Consider the following 9,667-nt stretch of genomic DNA (forward strand, 5'->3'; position numbering starts at 1 on the left):
CGCCTTAAGTTAGTTACGATTAAAATGAAACTTTTCTCACAAGATACGTACTGAAAGTGAATAGTAGAAATAATGCATTTTTTTCATGAAAATGTTTGCTGCGATCTCACGGGCCATGAACATTGAACTGTTTGACTACTAATCTGAAAAAAAAATTCCTTAGCAAAATTTGCGAGGACTGTATTTTCATACGTCAGCGGCATTTTCGGTACACTTTACAATACTGACATTTTTTTTTCAAAAAACAAGAACGAAAAAAACACACACACAAGATGCGCAATCTTCCTAGGATAGACGATTCTAGTGATATATAATATATAATCTGCTGGCTTACAGCACGTGTTCATCAAACGCCTGGTCCGCGATGGCCTCAACAAGCAGATCGGTGTCGACCTCTCGATGGGCGCTCTCAAGTCCTACAATGCCGTCGCTTCCGCGGCAACTGTTCACACATGCGGCGGAAGCGTTTGTCGCAGGCGGCGACGTCCGCTGCTCGCTGCCCGCGTCCGCGGAGCCGCTGAGAGCTGGTGCGGCGGCGCTCGCCGTTGTGTAGCCACTTTGCCAGTTCGACGGCACCACGTAGCGTCCGACCAGCAGGAAGACTGCGCCCGTTGCGAGCACGGCCACGGTACCCGCTGCGCACGCTTTCCTGCCACTGAGCCCCTGTACGGGCCTGCGCTTGGCGTGAATAGTATAAGAGAGGTGAATCAATTGGCAGCTAAAGCTTGGCTGAAAAGTAGGTTTGCGAGAAATCAAAAGGAATTGGTACCGCAGCAGGCCGCTAAACGGCAGCTTACCGTTTTCAAAGAAAAGAAACATATTAAACACAGAAATAAAGACGTTTTAAAAAAGAGAGTACAAGAAGACAGCACAATTGGTGCATTCTACCGGTGTTATCGCGTTGTGCCGTGCATTGTGCGTCCACACGTCAAAGAACCCCAGGTGGTAAAACTTAATCCTGAGTCCCCCATTAACGGCGGAACTCATAATCATACTGGACAGGGGAACAGCGCTGAAAGACGAAAGACAAGAAGGGGAACCAACACCGGCGCTCCCCTTCTTGTTCCCCTTTTCTATTCCCCTTGTGTTTCGTCTTTTAGCGCTGTTCCCCTGCCGAGTATGTACCGACTAGCCCAAGCCTTTACTGTGTTCCAACTCATAATGACGTCTTAAAACCCCTGGATTTAATTTTTTTATCGCGTTAAGTATGTGAACTCATGGCCTCGGAGATTCGCGCGCTGGCAGCTCTTGCTTCGGCCCTCCTAAAGAAAAGTAATCCGTCGCTCGTCCGAGTGCCCAGAGATGTCGCTGCTATAGCCGAGGGCTTTACCGCCTGTGGAGGCGGCCGTAGAAAGTAGACCACGCGAGATCTCAACGTGCGCATTGCCCCTCGTTTCACGTGCTGCGGAAGATTTTCACAGCTAAGCGGCTGTGAAAGCGTGTCGCTATCCGCATACTTTGCTAGTCATCGTGGATGAATTCTGCCTTATTTGATTTAATTTTCATTCCAGTTGTACTTTTTCTATTGACTTCATTGATGTTGCGTGTTATTGCGTTATGCGAAAAATGATTTTATTACATTGCGGCTTTTTTTTGTTGAATAATAGTTGCTTTAGATTATTGTAACTATAGTTGCGCCCTTACTCATTGCCTTCTTAAAGGCCGTGTAAGGTATTCGTAAATAAATATATTAAAAATAAATCTTTCTGTTTCCTGGAAGACGTTATCGGTTCAATGGTCTTTGATTGCGTAGATTTGGTTATCGGGAATTGCCGTATCCGGACACGGCTATTCTTGGAATAACCCCATACGTAGACATTGTTATCTACAGTAAGACTGTCGTGGTTCAGGCGTACGCGCGAGCCTTTCTCTTTTTCTTTCAACACAGACTTTCCAGAGCAGCCTGCGCTTATTCCGTGTTTCGTTTGAACAGTCATTGCCAACAGAAATACCACTTGGTTTCAGTTTTGCGCAGTTTTGATGATGCAGATGTAGGCAGAATAGACAAGACTGGTCCGTCTATGTACCCGGAAGTGTGCGGGCCATTTCAGTTAAAAACAAACGACGGTGACCTGGTACCCATATCACCTGCTCCAGTCGTAGTAAAGTTGTAGGGATTAATGATTCTAGTGCATTCAATTGGTGTAAAATGAGGCGGTCGAAATGAATAAGACCAAGATAGCGCCTCGGAAAAAATGCCTACACCCGCTTTCTCTCCATACAATCAGTAATTTAATAGCGATGGGTGTATTGCGCTAAATTGCGCTAAATGAACTTGTAATAGGCCGCTTACATTTCTAATGGATCGTTTCTTGTCCGTGGCGGCGCGTGCTCTCAACAGCTTATTTCGAACCTATGTGGACATTAGTGAAAGCGCATGACCGGCACGGCCCCGCGCTACACATAAATGTACTGCACTGTAAAAAAACTTCTTACTCTTTCGTGCTTAATTCGTCACCAAACAATCTTCGTAATTTATTTTGCGTGAGTTTCCTGTCTTTAATGCTTCGCGTCCCCCGTATTTCCAGGCCACGAACGGTATGCCCGTTACCAGCGTGACATAGCATTCTTGGCCGGAAAGTAGCTAGCGCCTAGTTTTAACGAAAGGAAACGCAAGCAAGACCGATGACGATGATTCTTTTGGAGACAATATACGCCCGAAAGGGTGTAAAGGTCTTTTATAGTGAACTCTTAATAAAGGTTGCAGCCTTTCGGGCTTGTCTTGTCCCACAACAATAATAATTGTCATCTACCTTGCCCGCATTTCCCTTCTTTACCGCTGCGAGCCGGGTACCCCCAGGTAACGAACAGCATGCGCGTTATCAGCGTGACAATGCATTCTCGACAGGAAGACAGCGAGCGCACCGTTTTCAAGAAAGGAAACGCAAGCAAGGCACATGGAGATTATTGTTGTGAGATAAAGATACGCCCCTAACGGTGCACATTTTTACGAGTCTACGGGAGCTGGACTGGGGGGGGGGGGGGGGGGGGCACGAAGATACTAAGGCATGCGGCTTATTTAAGAACGTTTATTCCATGCACAAACACGACAAGCTACTCTCGTGCATCGTTCGAAACACATAGTCATACGGTATTTTCGACTGGTCGCATCCATCCCCCGAAGCAGAGTCGTACAGATCCGGCGTTCCCCGAACTCACAGGTACAGGACAAGCGCGCAAGCCGAACGTGTGACTCGCTCGCGGAGGAAGAAATGCCAGATGCGAAACCCCGAGACTACTGCTAACGTCCGATGTTTCGCCTATCCAAAGCTAAACCGGCGGACGCGCCGGTGGGACGACCGTTCGTTGAGACGCCAGCATGCTGTGACCGTCGCCAAGAGCGGCGACGCTGTGCTGTGATGACGTTGCTGGAAACGCTCTCATCTCGACGACTGCTCCGACGACAGGGCGCGGAGCGCCTCATATCGCTACAAGATGGAGGAGAGCGATCGAAAAAAACCAGCTGAACGCAAGGCGCGCACCCTCTTTCAACCAGCCGAAGACAAAGCCGCTCGCGAGAGCGGTCTAGAGCGCTCCGAAACAGCCAGCCGAAGATGCCAATAGTGAACTTTCATAAACTGCGGAGCAACGCGCTGTTTCTCCTAAGAATCACGATTGATTCCCTGTCCGTGGAAAAATTGAACTTGTTCGTTGACTTCCCATGACTGCGAGAGTAAAAGAAGTGAATGTTGACTGAGTGGCGTGGCCAGAACATGAACGAGCAACACATAACTATCAACTGGAACGTAGCGGCGTGTGGCGCTTAATGGTGGGACTGAGTATTCTGCTCGGTAATGTAAGAAGTCCTTGTACGACAAACTTGTCTGTAAATATATATAGCGCTGTTGCTGATCGAGTGTACCACAGCAATGTGAAGCGGCGTTCGGTGCACAGTTCTCAAGCCTTTCATGTTCCTGTGTCTTCTGAATATATAGTGGGGAAAAAAAGTTGAAAGGCGATTCAGCGTCTAGTTGAAGTCGATGAAAGACTGTCCTTCTGAGCGTTTGTCACCAGTTATCATCATCATCCTGATCATAATCTCACAGTTGTCACAATTACCGTGATCATCATAGCCATAATCATAATTACTGCTGCTTTGGGAATAAATTATATGGTTCGTCATTACCATCATCATCAGCGTTGTCACATACTTAGACTACACTATGTTCGGGGCGGCCCACGAAGGAGGCTTCAGGCTCGAAACAGAGTGAAAAGTGGGGGTAACTCGCCATGAAAGGCATTGGCTTCAAATGTTTGGAATGACGATTCAACTGTTATTTCATGTCGATCGAACTCTGTCGCTACAGCGCGGCTCCACGAATAACTTGACGTTGAAATAGACGTTAAAGCATCTCCCAACATTTTTTTTATATTTTTAAATTGCACTATGTCCTTCATCGACCCACGAAAGCAGCTAGAAGTAGAAACAGACATACCCAATAGGCAAATGGAGGTCCACTGAACACCGTCCACTGAGCAAGACATTGTTCAAAATCACACATAGTGGAGGCTAGTCGCATACAGGGCACCAATGAAAAGTTTGTTTTCTTGTTAGTGCAAGAAGCTAAAAAAGAGCTGAAGGTACCTCCATTTCTATCATTGCTTATGATGTACTACAGTTTATGCGCAAGAATAACGAATGGACAGACTGGAGCAAGTACACACGGACAGGTCGAAGACAGAAGAGGCAAGCCTTTTTTTGTAACCATGTCTTGCATGTGTACGGTGTCACACCGGCTGAAAAGGTTGCCGGGATATATAGCGTCCGGGTAGTCTTCTCGGCACCGCAAAATTTAAAGAAAAAAAAAGCAAACGTGGCAATAGCAAGAAGAATGTTGACACATGCAGTAGAAAACACGCCACAAAATATGTGGTTAAATTTGCAATTAACGTGGTTTACGAGATCCCGTTGACATGTGGTGCTGCTTACGTGGGCCAAACGGGAACGTTCATAAATGAGAGACTGCGCGAACACCGATACAACTGTGGCAAGCGCCGGGCGCGGCAAGATGTCCCAGCACTTGCACATAGTACCGCACCTGTGTTATCGCCATCCTATCAAAAATTGGTTCGCACTGCACCAGGTGCGCTGTGATCCAATTTTTGATAGGACGACCATGATACACAAGTCAAGCAGCCAAACAAAAATAGAAGTTATCCAAGATTATAACATTTAGGTGGCCCCTCAAGGCACATGTGTCAGCGCACCGTCCAAAGCTCTAAATATTCGAGTAATTGGTGGCAATCGGTGGTTTCGGTAGGCTTAGGAAGGCATCCTTGCGTATGCGAGGTACACTACATACTCGTTTTCTGAAACAGAAAAAAAGTTAATAGTTCGCGCTCGGTGTCCTGTGAGTTTGTACTCGCTTCAGGCTGTCCATTAGTTATTCTAGCGCAAACTCTGGTATGTTTAACCAACACCACACTGCCGGATTTTCCTTGTTTATGATGTGATTGCGGGTTTCCTTTGAAAACTAAGCGTGAGCCACGGAGTGATAATTTTTAAGCTTTGCGGAGTTCTTAAGCATCGCCTGTTGCAGTTAACATAATTCTAGTCGTTGAACTGGATGATTTAGCGAGGCGGATACTACTTGCACGAGAAATTGAAACATATATGCAACTAATTAGCAAATATCCACTGATTAACTTCTTAATTAATTACTTTATGGCACATGTATTTACGAATTGTGCCCTGTGAATTTGCAAGGCCATATCCACTTGGAAGGAATTTTCCGAATGACACCAGTTTGGAGAATGTGCCATCAAACTCATATGACATACCGCCTGCACAGCCATATCTTTAACACCAGTTTGGAGATATGTGCCATCAAACTCGCCGTAAAAATGCGCTGTTCTACTTACTTGCTAAACGCTTTTTTTATGCATTGAAGCACAAAAGTAACTCGGAACGCCCGGATGTTTCGTCCCACAATTTGGGAAATAGTATCTCGAAACTGGTGTCATCCTGGAGATTCAAGTGGATACGTCTTCCAACTCGCCGGCTACAATTCGTAAATTGCAATGTGTGCTGTATAGTAAAACACAATGAAGTTAAGTAGCACTGACAATTGGGCGAGTTGGTTAGGCTGCATGGCTTCAGAACGGCGCAAAGTTAATTAGTGAACTTTTTAAATTAGTTGAATGCGTGTTTCGATTTCTGGTGCTAGTGATGTCCGCTTCTTCGAATAATCTAGCTCAAGGAAAACAATTATGCTATCTGTCACAGGCGATTTTAAAAATATATACGACTTACTTAAAAATTATCACCGCAGTAGTTTAGTGATTAATAAGGGATAAATGCTGAGCCGATGTTTCTTGACAGCTATTTATCACGTTATTTTTTCATTAGTTTCTCACAAAGCTCTCTTACTGACTGCACTTCAATATTTCCTTTTCGTTAGGACTGACATGATTCTGCTGTACTGCATTACACCCCTTTTTTTACCACACACGATTTAATTCCATAATAATTCACACAATCATGACAAACACACAAGGCTACATATTTCCATTTCACATTGTTTTAAACGCAATGGGCGAACTCAGATAGACAGAAGATAGAACTCGCAACGAACAAGTGCTAACAATATTATCTATATCGGCTCTTTAAATCGAGCTATTTCTTTTTGTATTCTTCTTATATTGCTTTTTTTTTCTTCACAGCAGATCGCCTGAGGGCGTCACTGGCATAACGGTAGAAACCGGTTCACGTTAACCATTCACTGAACACAGTAAGAAACTTCTTCCGTGCTTCACGTGTATGAAAGCTGTACGTCTCTTTTTAACAAGCACACGGCTCAGCTTTTCAGCGAGATCTTACTTGTCCGTCGCCGGCTTCTTAGCGTCAGTCATGGTTCGTTGATCCGGCCGTCGACTTTCTTCAGATGATCAGGTCAACTGCACAGAATCAGACCCGAACAACAAAAATTGTGACGTGAAAATCGTTTCAGGCCACACTGTGCTCGTGCGTTTTCTCACATTAAGTTACCGACGATAAAGGCAACAACGACCTTGTCCTACAGCTCGACGCTTCTGTTCTCTTGCTTCACAGTTTACAGCAGCTGTACAATTTCACCATTCCTATTAAAGGTCCTCCTCACATCGGCCAAAGTGGCCGTTGTGTCCACAACCGATTACGAGGACATACGAATCGTCAAGCAGGCACCTTAGCGGTTAAACTCGTACTTGGAAAACATTCCGTCACTGGGTCGAACCTCCGCCGTATAAACAGCTGTCTTGCTGTCGCTCCTCGGAATGGAAGGCCGGTCAGTTGTTCGTCTTGGCGCTCGCTCTCATCACGACGTTAAAACGACGTGTTCAGTGAGAGCAGTGTTTGAAGTAGTCCTGCAGATTGCACACTGCGCACTCCTCGCCTGCACAAACAAACGATAATTGAGGCCTTGTAAAAAAACGTGCGAAAGATAATGACGGGTCGTTCAGATAAAACGACGGCTATTTCCACCTAGCTTTAGCGTAATGGGGGACCGTAAGCGATGTCGCAATGATAACACCCAGATCAAGCAGGAAGCGAATAGCGTGGTCTCAGGAAACACTTCCAAATATCCACGTTATGTTGGAATGCATGCCGCACCGATACACGGACCCTTCGATGGACAGCGTTCGTCTCGAATAAGTCATCATATTTTCCGACGACTCACGCTTTAAAGGTGCGTTCGTAAATCACTGGTTCAGTCAGCGGATCGAGCACAAAGTTGCTCACCTGCACCGAATTTGGACGTGCAGGTTGCCTTCACATAGGTTCTACAATTTGAGTGGGTATGCGTACGTGCACGCTTGGAGTGAGGCACGGTGGTTCACACTGATATTAGTAGAATCTGCACTGCCTGGCGTATCTTCTAATGCGGTGAATACAACTGAGTAAACCTAATAACCACTACAGGACGTACACATCGTGACAAGGACGGCAGAGCGTGCGAACAAATGACAATAGCGCTACGTCGTCTTTGTATGTCTGGCGTGTTCTCTCGTGGTTAATATAGTCTTGTACACAGCGCATTAGAAGAGCATCAACCAGCACATTTTTTCTATACTGAATATCTCTCGGAGATAATTCAAGAGCATGGCGGTCGCGACGGCATGCTATAAATTGCATGCAGTCAGCATGTGCGGAGCTGTTGACATACTCTGTTCGCGAAAGCTTTTTAACAATAAGCGACTGAAATATATCAAAAGGAGAATCGGCTGCGACTAGCGCTAATCCCTCCATTAATTCAGCAAGTTATCCTATCATACAGTGTTTATGCGTGAGTATGTTTTTCTTTCAGATAGCGGGATTCCCTAACGATCTGGGAGCAATTGACGGAAACCACATCAGGACAAGGTGTCCTGCAAATAAGGGTATATCGTCTTTCTTCGTCACCTGTGGCCAGGCGGCATACGGTCTCCAGTGCACATGTAATGCTAGTAGAATGTTCATGGATGTATTCCGCGGGTAAACTGGAAAGTGTGATGACGCAAACATGTTTGATACGCCTTTCTTAAGCACAACTTGCCCGCGGTTTGCGAAGCGCGGCGATTTTATTTGGTTAGGGACGCCGCGTACCCACTTCTCGAGTTCCTCTTGACGCCTTTCCTCGACCACGGACACATGAGCGCTGAAGAAAGAATATTTATACTAAAGTTGAACCGCAATCGTCTGCATGTAGAGAATGCTTTCGGTATTTTGGAATGTAGCTTTCAAAGGAAGTTAGTGTAGCTGGAATTTCACACCACGGAAAGGGCTACGAAATTCATAATTGCAAAATGTGTGCTTCATAATGTGTGCATCATAAACGGGGAGTCCGATTTCCATGATGGTCAGGAGCCGGCAAGCGACAACGCGCTTCACAGCCAAAACACGACGCGATGAGACCGGAACCTCCCGACTTCTGAGGCAGCTAGGCGAGGCGAAACGGTACACGCCTTGGCACGCTCTTTCCATTGAAGGTGTATGCGATGCAATGACGGGAAGCTAGTGATGTTTTAAAAAGAAGTGTTTATGGCGAAGGGCCTGTTCGTGTAGTTGCCACATGCGTTCAAAAGAGCAAGAAAACAGCAAACTATTTTATGTTCCTAGATTTTCAGAATATATTTTGCATGAATTCTCTAGGGGCCGACTTTACCTGGTGCCTTTGCACCCTAGGCTCCTCTCTATCCTTGTGTATCTTCCACAAAACATCGCCCAGTGATTGATACGTCTTCGGCCGCTTTCCAGCTGGGCCAGCAGATGTGACGTCGCTTCCCTCCGTTGCTGTAGCAATACCCGCAGCGTGATCAGCTGCGGACGCCTGGCTCGCAGCAGGCGCGTTGAACTCTACGCGCCCGAAGCCTCTCAGCACTTCGGTGCAAAGCGTATAAGCGAGGGCGACGAGTTTGTTCATTTTGTCTGCATTGGCCCCGATGATGATTTATTGGCATCCCCTTTGAAACGGGGCGGCGACAAATAGTCACCTAGCCTGCTTGATTTAATCAGGTATACTATACATGTTCTTTATCTAGCATTTTTGTATACCTCTCATTATTATTTTTCTTTTTCAAAAATTTACCTTGTGCCGCTGCCTATGATTTTAAGAGATCAGGTCGTATCCATCTTTTCCCTGCTTTTTTTCCACCAGTACTCCAATCGTCTCTTGCTGATCTCTACGGCTGATCTGTTTATGTTTCCTTC

At 46.0% G+C, this 9,667-nt stretch overlaps 1 long non-coding RNA gene across 1 annotated transcript; it reads right to left on the reverse strand.

The window, feature by feature from the left end:
* Positions 1-373: 373 nt before the first annotated feature.
* LOC119434338 (uncharacterized) lies at positions 374-7,366 on the reverse strand. Its single transcript, XR_007464545.1, has 3 exons — positions 7,186-7,366; positions 6,821-6,897; positions 374-673 (listed from the first exon to the last, which is right to left on the reverse strand). It is a non-coding gene; the product is annotated as an uncharacterized LOC119434338 (long non-coding RNA).
* Between the last annotated feature and the right edge of the window lie 2,301 nt (positions 7,367-9,667).

Source organism: Dermacentor silvarum, unplaced genomic scaffold (genome assembly GCF_013339745.2).
Source record: "Dermacentor silvarum isolate Dsil-2018 unplaced genomic scaffold, BIME_Dsil_1.4 Seq1005, whole genome shotgun sequence".
Lineage (NCBI taxonomy): Eukaryota > Metazoa > Arthropoda > Arachnida > Ixodida > Ixodidae > Dermacentor > Dermacentor silvarum.